General features: G+C 37.5%; 1 pseudogene across 1 annotated transcript; it reads left to right on the top strand.

Moving 5' to 3' along the window:
• The first annotated feature begins 8,535 nt into the window (after positions 1–8,535).
• On the top strand, positions 8,536–9,620 carry LOC308525397 (upstream-binding factor 1-like protein 1; annotated as a pseudogene). The gene has a single exon. The product of its transcript is annotated as an upstream-binding factor 1-like protein 1 (transcript).
• Positions 9,621–11,242: the final 1,622 nt, after the last annotated feature.

The raw sequence follows: 11,242 nt of genomic DNA, 5'->3' as shown, positions 1-11,242 counted from the left end.
TCACTCTTATGTGAAATTAATCTATAACACACAATCTGTGTTATGTAGGAAATGACTCAATTAAACTTAGTTTTTGTTGTCATCATCATTGGCAACATCTATATAACTTTCTTTGATAATAGCATTTCACACACGCATATGCACACAAACATATGTAAGACTAAATGGGAAAAAGAAAAACTAAATGGGACTTTTGATATTTTCCAAAATAAGATGAATTATGATTTCTGCAAGAGAAATTTAGAATAATTTAATGGATATATAAGATGAGTATTCTTACCATGTAAAATTTTCATCTTTGGACTAAATATAGCATTTGAGTTTTGTATTTTTAAGAACATGAGAAGACAATGTCATAAACATGGAACTCTATAAATCATGTCTTTCCATTTTTATTCTTCATTTACACATAAACCTCAGTCTAAGCACTCCAGTTATCATTGTAAGATTTTATTGAGTGCAGTATCACTGATGACTGTCTGCAAAAACATTACAAAATAAGGACTGTTTTAGTTCTAATTTTTCAGTGTGTCTCCTTAACCTACTACCTCTTGGTTTTCCATGCTTCTAAATATTCAGAATGGACACTTACTGAAGAAAAGGATTGAGATTAAGGAAAATTTCACCTCTGGTGAGGATTTTCACAGAGGTTGAGATTCAAACATTCATCAACTTTTTTATTTTTTATTATCTTTCTTTACCTACGTTCTACTATTATCCACTAGGAAGTGTGCACCTATATCTACTTTCACCTTTCAGCTTGAGGAATTCAAATGTTTCTTCCAATATCTAGTGGTCTACATTAGTCAGTGAGGTGGAGGTTAGACCAGCCATGGGCAAACTGCGGCCTGCTTGAAATGAATAAAAGTATTGAAAAAAAGACCGTACCCTTTTATGTAATGATGTTTACTTTGAATTTATATTAGTTCACACAAACACTCCATCCATGCTTTTGTTCCGGCCCTCCGGTTCAGTTTAAGAACCCATTGTGGCCCTCGAGTCAAAAAGTTTGCCCACCCCTGGGTTAGACTATATAATTTGGAGCCAAAATAAATCTGTATTCAAATACTATTTTTTCATGTGATACTTAATTCCTTAATGTCAACTAATAATCAAAAGGATAAAGACCAATATATTAAGGATGTCAGAATGGAAATAAAAATAGGACCTGAAATACTGAGTAGCTTCACCATTCACATATTTCCTGCCTTTGTTCTTTTGGATATGTAAGAAAAATAGTGCCCTATTTGTTTAAGTCCAATGCATTCTTCAGAATTATAATAGATATATTATAGAACATAATTGACATATCAGTGATATTAATTTATTATGCATATTTCTTTAGCTACCTTAATATTTTATAGAACATATTATGTTTGATATGCACTTGTGATATTATGAGCAAAATAAAATGTACTAATATTAATAATACTAGGGGCCCAGTGCATGAATTTGTGCACCTTGAAAGGAACTGTGAGCTGCAAGGCTACAGAGGGCACAGAGGTGGGTCTCGGCCCATCCTCCGTGCCCCTATCCTGGCCCCTCCCACTGTGCCCCTCCGTTCCCTTTCTGCTGGAAGCTCTGCTCCTGCTGCTGTCGCTCCCACGCAATGACGGCCCAGAGCAATTGGGGCTGGTGCCAGCAGCAGTTTTGAGCAGAGCTGGTGCAGTCAGTGGATGCAAGTGGCGGCTGCTGCCCCCATCACCCCTCAGGAGCAGTGGGAGGTGGAGAACCCCTCAGGGGTGATCAGGGTTCCAGCTACCACTCCTACCCACTGATGGCACCAAGTGATTGGGACCAGCACCAGGCACTGGCTGCAGGTGTGAGTGGGGCTGGCGCTAGCAGTGGGTGTGAGTGGGGCTGGTGCCAGCAGCAGGCACAAGCACTGGGTGGGACCGCGGCCCTGAGAAGCAAAGAATTTTCAGTAACCACCAGAGGCTCGCCCCAATGACAGTGACTGGCACCCGCCTTTGTCTGATGACCCCACTCACCTATTCCACCATCCCGCTGTGGCCAACACCCACCATGGTCCTCACACGCCCCCTGGTGATCAGTGCACATCATAGTGACTGGTTGTTCGGTTCTTCTGGTTGTTCCGCTGTTCAGTCTATTTGCATATTAGCCTTTTATTATATAGGTAATTTTGTATGTGCACGTGTGTGTATGTTTTGCTGCAATTCCTGTGTACAACTTACCTTCCTGAGACACAGAAGTGAAATTTAAGGGACTAATTGGAAAGAGAGAGGCACTAAGTTAAGACAAGAGATACATTCCTTCTTAGAAAACACTGCCATATTATAAACATTATAGGATAATTGGGCAAAGGAAGTGGGACTAGGTAATACATTTCCAAAGTTAATATAAATAGTTTATCTAGGGTCATCTGGATGAGTGCTTTTGTAGAGTGCGATAGATAATTACACACAACTGTTTCCATACAATATTCTAGTTAATTAGTTTAATAATGAATTATATAATTGTTGCTTTCAGTCATAGAAAGAAATGCTTCACAGTTCTGATTAATGCCTATGTCACTTTCTGGCAGTTTAGTAGTTACTTATAGATGTGTAATGAAGATTAAGGCAGAAGATTGGTTATTTCTCCCTGGCTACTTAAGAGGTTAATCTCCAGCTAAATTTTCTTAAGCAGCATGGGAGGAAATACATGGAATAGGACTCAAGAGGGATTTATAAAGAGTAATACTGCCAAGTATCTGCTCCAAGAAACTTTAAATAGAGGTACCAGTAAATGTACTTCTGTTATGCATATACCAATCCTAAAAGAATTAATAGACATCCAAAATCCAAGAAGAAAACAACCCTATTTTGTTTTGCTCTATTTCATACTAATATGAGTTCATTCATTTTCCCCCATGTCTTCATTTATATGAGAGATATGACATACTAGATGGATGTAAATCAGTTTTCCAAGAACTAATTAAGAAGAACCAAAAAACCTCATTTGACTTACTTTATTTTTAAAGTAACACAGTTCTGAAGGGAGGTGGTAGATTACTCTGCCAAAGGAAAACATCAAACAAACAAACAACCTGCTGGAAACCACTCCAGACTATGAAAATATTTGCAAAAGACTATGTATACTTTTGTTTTATTTTCTATTGGAATTGTGTCTAGTTGACCATGCCTTCTGCCCTTGAGGATCACCCTAAATCTAGTTGGAAGTGTGCCAACGTGGCTCACATTTTATTTGGGAAACAGACACAGGCATAGACACAACAGAAGTAGCAGTATTTCTGTGAGGCTTTTCCATATTTTATTAAAGTAAAAGTCTTTGAATTAGACCAATTATAGGACTTTACATTTTTTGGCTATCATAACGAACTGACAGTTGGTATTCATTAGTTGGCAAATTCGGAATAAGAGAACAAAATTGCAGCTGCTCAGAGAAGAGATATTAGGAGGTGAAGTGTAAGTGCTGGTTTAGAAAATCATATGAATTACTGTTCTGAATGACTGAACTTCCAAAATTGTGTCTGTGTGATTTTTTTAATATTCAAACTATTATATGAAATCTTCAATGATTTAAGGTTTATGAATACCTATGAATCAATTTTATTGCTTTGATGTGCAATATATCAATCTCATTACACTGACTCGATATGGTTAATAATTCCTATAAAAATCACTCAGGAGGACATATTTAAATATAGAAGCTGTATATATTCTGTTTTAAAAAATATCAGTCTAAATTCTTAGGTTGTTTCTTTGAAGAATACTTCTGGATTTTATTTTCTGTTATTATAAAACATTTTACCATGAGCGAAAACATTTATTATTCATATTCTTTTAGAATTAGATTAATAGAATTATTAGAGAAGTAATTTTACTTCTTAAAAAAACGTAAGTAGTGAAAACTACTTCATTAAAGCAAAGTGTTTAGACACAAAACTGTTTGAATTCATATTTGACCAACTTCTACTCATTATTGAGTCCCATTTATGGAACCCAAATACCCACTAAGCCTGATCTTAAAATTCTGGAGAATTCTACAATAGTGAGTTTTGTGTTGTTGTTTTTTTTAACACTGTCTTTTTAAAATATATATATATTATTGATTTCAGAGAGGAAGGGAGAGGTAGAGGGAGAGAAAGATAGAAACATCAATGATAAGAGAGTATCATTGACCAGCTGCCTCCTGCACGCCTCCCATTGGGGACCAAGCCCACAACCCAGCCAAGTGCCCTTAGCCAGGATCAAACCCAGGGCCCTTCAGTCCACAGGCCAACGCTCTATCCACTGAGCCAAACCAGCTAGGGCTAAAATAGCGAGTTTTTAATCAGCTACAATAAATCCTCCTATAGCTTTCAAAAATGTATTCTAATTTTGTTTTCTGGAGCAGGACAAATTCTATTTCACTCCCATGTGACTTTTACAAGTATACACTTACATTTTTTTTCTTTATTGATTAAGGTATTACATATGTGTCCTTATCTCCGCTTTGTCCCCCATTCCCCCACACTCATGCCCTCACCCCCCTGGTGTCTGTGTCCATTGGTTAGTCCTATATGCATTTTCAACTGTATACTTATTTTCCTATATAGACAGTCCCCTATAAATCTAAGGATCCATTTATACTTACAACTCAGAAATAATTTTTTATTCTCACCCAGTAAGAAAACTGAACAATAAATTGAAGTCTCTTATCACATCATTGCCCCTGAGCTTTTGAATAAAATTGTCCATGGAAGGTCGACTTTCAATATTGCACATTTAGTTTTATCCCAACTTAATACTTGATGCCAAAGAGTTATATTTAGAACAACCTTAAATTTTATGGGCAAGATTCTCCTCAAATTTCTCTTTTCACATAGAATGCTAAGACTAGCTCCAAGGTTATATTATTAATATGTGGCTGTGTCTGCATTGCTTCGACAAATATAAACACTTAGGAAAATTCAAAATAGTTTTTATAGTTGAATTTACTCTAGGAGTGATTTATTTGACAGATAATGTCACACAACTATTGAGATCGGCTGAATGTGGGTCTCTCCCCTCTTTAAGTCAAGGAAAGTTGAACTGTGAATGAGTGACTATGGCAATTGTCACAGTACCAGAAGGTAAATTGAGATTTCAAGGCTCAAAGTAAGATGAAACTTTTGAAAATAATAAATTGTGTCTATCTTTATAGTATTGTAAATAAAGAGAATTCTAGTAAAGAAGAGTGAAGTTCATGCTAAAACATGCGTTTGTGAAAGACTTACAAAGAAAAAATAGAACTGATGAAATGTTAAAGTAAAAATGTTGACTTCTCATTTCAACTTGATGGCATGGTAGGATCAATCCAAGGGTAAAAATATTTCTTGTTGAATTCAAATATGCAGTTGTGTATATTTTAAGTGATTCTGGTTGAAAAGGGAAGATCAAGGCTACAAAAATTTTGATTTCTCACAAAAAGTATTATATATTTGTACTTTTTGTATTTTCTATTCAACATGTTCAATCTTTTCTTACTGTCTTGAACTATACATAGTTAAAGCTATAGTTTATAGTTATAATGACTGTCTTCATGTTCTTGATTATTTCTATTATCTGTATCATTTCTGGGTCTGTTTCTATTGATAACATTTTCACCTCCTTATGGACTACATGCTTTTTTTGTATGCAGATACATTTTTGTTCAATGCCAGCCACTGTGAAATTTGTTTTTTGGGGTGTTAGATATTTTCATAGTCCTATATACATCCTTGATATTGTTCTGAGGCACAGCTAAGTTATTCTGAAAATATTTGATCAGTTGGAGGCTTGCTTTTAAAACTGTTAGATGAGACCAGAGTGGCTATGAGTTTAGAACTAGTTTTGCTATTGCCATACTACTGAGCTCAAACTTTTCTGAGCATTCTGCTTCATGTCCTGTGAATCATGAAGTGTTTTGTTGTTGTTGTTGTTGTTGTTGTTGTTGTTTTTACATGCTATTTCTCAGCTAAGAGCTCTAGGGTGACCTTTTTGCTAAATTCTGGAGTTCTTTCTGTGTAGCCCTCTTCTATGGTATTCTGCACAGAAAACTCTAGCCAACTTGATTTCCTCAGACACCCATCTCTCCTTCTTCAACTCTCCAAGACCACTAGGCTCTGCCTAGCTCCTCTACCTCTGTTGCAGCTTGGAAATTACTCCAGGCAATAAATTTGGACAATTGCAAGGCTTGCCTCGTTTGTTTCTTCTCACTCAGGGATCATCCTTTGCATCATGTTCAATGTCTAAAATCCATTATTTTATATTGAGTTTATTTTTAAATGCTTCGTGTGTGAATATAAATATACCCATCTATCCCTCATGAATTGGAGAAAAGGAATATTAATAATAATTTGAAAATTTCTCTTATAATCCACCATAATATCATTTATTGAAATTACTTGTTATTTTAGACTAGAGGCCTGGTGCAGGAAATTCTGCACTGGTGCGGGGGAGGGGGGGGTGGTCCCTTCAGCCCGGCCTGCACTCTCTAGCAGTTCAGGAGTCCTTGGGGGATGTCCGACTGACAGGTAAGGCCCTCTCCTGATGGGACATCTGGCAGTCGGACATCCTTAGCACTGCCACGGAGGCAGGAGAGTTTCCTGCCACCACCACTGCACTTGCCAGCTGTGAGCCCAGCTCAGGGCTCCTGAGTGAGTGGTGCTCACGCTATGGGAGTGCACTGACCAGCAGGAGGCAGCTCCTGCATTGAGTATCTGCCCCCTTGTGGTCATGAGCATCATAGCGACCAGTCGTTCTGCTGTTAGGTTGATTTGCATATTAGCCCTTTATTATATAGGATTCTATAGATAATTGCATTTTTACCACAGAAACTTTTGAGGTTTACTTTCAGTATATCGGTCACATGACCCTGATCCTTCCTGGTTTTAATTTACTATGTATATGTATCATCAGATAGGAAGTTTGTCTTTTTTCATTTATGTCTAAGTTTCTGATGTTAACCTCTAAATTTTTAAATTCCTGTACGAAGCAAGTTAGTCATACAAAATCTTTAATAAGGGCCTGAGAGATCACTTAAAAATATGGGCTTTTATACAGACCCTCCCTATAAATCCAGGCATGTTTATAGAGCAAGACTGTTAAAAGGCAGTCTTCCCTTTCCTTTTATTTCTTTTGGAAGTTTATTTACCATTCAGTGTACATTATTTCAGGTAACCAGAGACATAAGTGAAAACATCATTTGCGAGCTGGGCAATAGCATATTCATGCCCACATCAATTTCTCTACACTCCTCCCACCTTTCCATTTTAAGTGCAAAAAATCCACTTACATTTCAGTTGTTGAAACAGGCCGTATCTCTTAGTGGCAACTTGTCTTTGTATGAGATGCGATGAGTAAAGCTTCCATAGTCCTTAGTGTCCTCGAGCTCTCTTGGGACTGAAACACTTCAAAGTATTTCTCTCTGCTGTTCTGAAGAAGGGAGATTTTTGTGCTGGCCCACACAGAGAACTGTTTTACTTCCTGGCATATTTGCTCTTCAGTGCCCAGAAGACTTGAAGTTAATGTCTGTTTTTCTTTGTAAATGTGGCGCTGAAGTACTGATGGCAGGGCTTTAGCTCCTGAACCCAGCCTGAAGTGCCAACAGGGAGAACGTGCAAAGCTAAGTTGAGAATTGCAACTTCAGGACGCTGAAATCATTTGGGTAGGCAGAGTTTTCATTTCTACGAGAGTGCTTTACTTCCCAACATTCTCAAAATATGTGTGATATAGTGTCAGACATACCTTGTGAAATACAGTTGTAAAATTAAAGAAAATATTTTTAAATACACATATTATTTATGGATTTGAATAAAAACTAAGAGAAAACAAGTAGTCATTTGTTTGGTTTGGTATTGCAACACATTAAATACTTTAAAAAAATGTTTAAAATATAGTTTTATTGATTTCAGCAAGGAAGGGAGAGAAAGAGAGTGACAGAAACATCAATGATGAGAGAGACTCATTGATCAGTTGCCTCCTGCATGCCCCCTACTGGGGACCCAGCTCACAACCCAGGCATGTGCCCTGACAGGGAATTGAACCGCAACCTCCTGGTTCATAGGTCAATGCTCAATTACTGGGGCATGCTGGCTGGGCTAACTGCTTTTTCTTTTTTCTTTTTAAATGCCTCAATATGTTTCTAAATAAAATCCTGAACGTTTTATAAAGTGTACTTTTAAGATTGAATGAGAAAATAAGAAAGTTTTCTAAAGAAATTTTATACTCTATATTGTGCAGATAACTTTAAATACTAATTTAATTTATATTAATAGTATTTATTAAGAAAATAAATGGTGATAATGAACATTTTGAGCCTTGTGGTTGGGAGATCAACACAGTTCCTAGACAGCTACAGTGGAGAAGGAAACATTGCCTCAGCAAAAGATCCGAAGACTCTGACGTCCTTTCTCAATAAATCTATAATAAATTACTCTTCAAACACCAGAAACATAAAATCACACGTCTTGAAATAATTCACCAGGGGTGTATTGAGAGTGAAGAAGTTTGAGATCCTGCTGAGGTGTCTAAACTGCTAGGACCATATAAGTGTCCCAAAGACTTAGAGATGGCATTGTCTAATAGCCAAGACAACTGGTATAAAGAAGACATTGCAGAGCTACTGGAAAGAATGGATAATAATCTTCCACCCAATGACAACCACACATTCAAATCAATCCAGTCACATAGGAACTGGGGAAAAGTAGCTTTTAAATATTTTTCTGGAGAAATGTGCAAACTCAAATGGTTAGAAATTTCTTATAAATTGAGATTTGCACTTTGAAAGAATTACTCTTGGAAGCTAAAGAACATGGTAAAATTCCTATAAAAGTAAAACATGCGAGAAACATACAAACATGCTCTGACTACTTACCTCCACTTCTTCAAGGAGAAGCAGCCTGTGTATTCCCAAATGCACCCCAAACTCAGTAACCAGGAGCTGATCAAGGTCCTGCCTGAGAAATACAAGGAGCTCCCAGAGGAGACAAAGCTGAAATACATTCAATATTTCCAGAAGGAGAAACAGGAGTTTGAGGAGAAACTGACTTAGTTCAGGAAAGACCACCCTGACCTAGTCCAGAACTCCAGGACATCTGTTGTCCCCAAAAGTATTCCAGTCAAAGCCCAAACAAAGTTTCAGAGAAATGGGAAAGAAGTGAACTCTTTCCCAGAAAACTATTTTTTGGAGGAGATAAAATTCCATGAAGATCCCAAGAAGCCCCCCATGAATGAATACCAGAAGTTCCACCAGATTTGTGGCCGTGTAGGGAGCTGCAAGACCTGCCCCTGAGGAGCAAGCACACGGAGGAGATTAGCAGACACTGGCAGCACATCCGGTAGAGCCAGAGGGAGAATTATAAGAAGCAGGCTGAGGAGCTGCAGAAACAGCACAAGGTGGACCTGGATCACTAGGTCCAGAGTTTGTCTCCTGAAGAGTATGTTGCTTACAGAGAGAGAACCTCTGAGAAGCATAAGAACATGGACATGAATGGAGGCCCGGAGCCCAAGATCACCAGGACAGATGTGCAGTCTCCATCAGCAGGCACTCTGCAAGAAGGGCTTGCCCGGGCGCAGGGGCTGCAGGCTCCAGAGGCAGAGTCACCAGAGGCTACGTGGGGATCTGAAGAAAATAAGTTATTCGTGGCTCACTGAATGAATGAGCAAATGGGTACTAGATTAATTAATATCTCAACATTATTGAGAATTATCAAAGTGTAATTGTGGGCTATGCAAGTCAGTGGCATATGGATAGCATGGCTAGAGGCACTGAGTTGAGAGGCAGCTGAAAAACCTTCTTAATTAGACACTGATGGCTAATCAGTGAGACTGTCTCTTTGGAATTCACTCATATGGAAGCTGTAAGTTTAAAATGTGAGAAAAAAAATGTGACAAAAATATATTAATAGCAATATAATGAAAGAAAAACTTTTTCTTATTTGTGCCAGCTAAAGGAATACTAAAATACAGGACACTGACCAAAAGAAAATATCAATTACACAGTTGGGGCGGGGGTGGGGGGGGGGGAAGAGAACTTATTTTTAAATAATGGTTATGTCAAGTTGAATGGCTGATATAGATCAGTGAAATTTTAAATGAACTCGTTAACTTTGCTTTTTCCATTTATAAGACCAAGTTTCTATTTTATATTCATGTTTTTATTTTTTGTTTGTTTTTAAACATTAATAAAAGGAAGCAGGCATGTGAAGTTGTGGAGATAGTTGATTTATATCTAGACCAGAAAAGCTCTATCTTTATTTCTTGATATTTGGATTTCCAATTTTTGACTCTTGGCAGAGAACAGGATAAGGACATTTAAATTTAAGATGTACTATTTAAGAACAGAAACCCTGTGGAGACCCTCTGAGCCAATGTCTTTACTAATGGTTTACAACTGGCCTAACTAGTTTGACAAACTTGGCTTGAGCTCTCCCAAACCAAGATGTCTTGCATAGATCCTGGTGGTTCAACCTGGAGAAACAGGGCCAGGAGGGAGCTTACTACGGGATGTTTCTTAGACTTCAAACAGAAAAAGCCTCCTCTCTATTTCTCTTGATGTAGCATATTCTTCCTTTAAAAGGATGCTGTGAGTTGGTATATCTATTGAGAAGCCAAGTTTAATTTGGAAGACCTCAACAAGATTTTGAGAGAATGATCATCAGTTATGAAAATACTAAATTAGAAGTAGTTACTGTTATTCTGCAAGGTAGGGAAACAGTTCAAGACAGGTTTGACAAATCTAACTAAAAGCAGTTTATGGTAGGTAGTCATTTCCTAGGCCAGTATTTTCCCTGACAAAGATTAATTTAGATCATTACTGAGCCTATTGTCTTTCTGCATCTAAAATACTTACCATGAAATGTCTGGGTAACTTGTAACTTCCCTTTTTCAGGACCCCTCAGGGTACAACAGATAGCACCGGGGCAGAAACCACAAATTCCCTCATTGTTATAGTTACCATGTTAATTGTCCACTATTAACTATCCAGTATCCACCTATTTAGAAGAAGCATGTGTCCATCATTTCACGTTTTACCTAATCCCAGAGGTTTCCCTGCTTTGCTGTCTCCCACCTCCCTAATTATCACAGATGGATTTCATGTAACCCACTTAAGTCTCCTCCTTTGATTGTAATTTATAAAAACAAGCTAAAAATCTGCCACTCTCCAGAGCATTATCCCAATCCATTGAGATTTTGCTTCTTGGCAATTGTCTACAGTTTGGGTCAAATAAACTCACAAAAATTCTTTACAGGTTTGAATTTTTTTTTTTTACATT

The sequence above is a fragment of the Myotis nattereri genome, assembly GCF_964212035.1.
Source record: "Myotis nattereri genome assembly, chromosome: 9".
NCBI classification, from domain to species: domain Eukaryota; kingdom Metazoa; phylum Chordata; class Mammalia; order Chiroptera; family Vespertilionidae; genus Myotis; species Myotis nattereri.
Note: the sequence above shows the minus strand (reverse complement) of the source record. Positions and strands in the feature narration are given on the sequence as shown.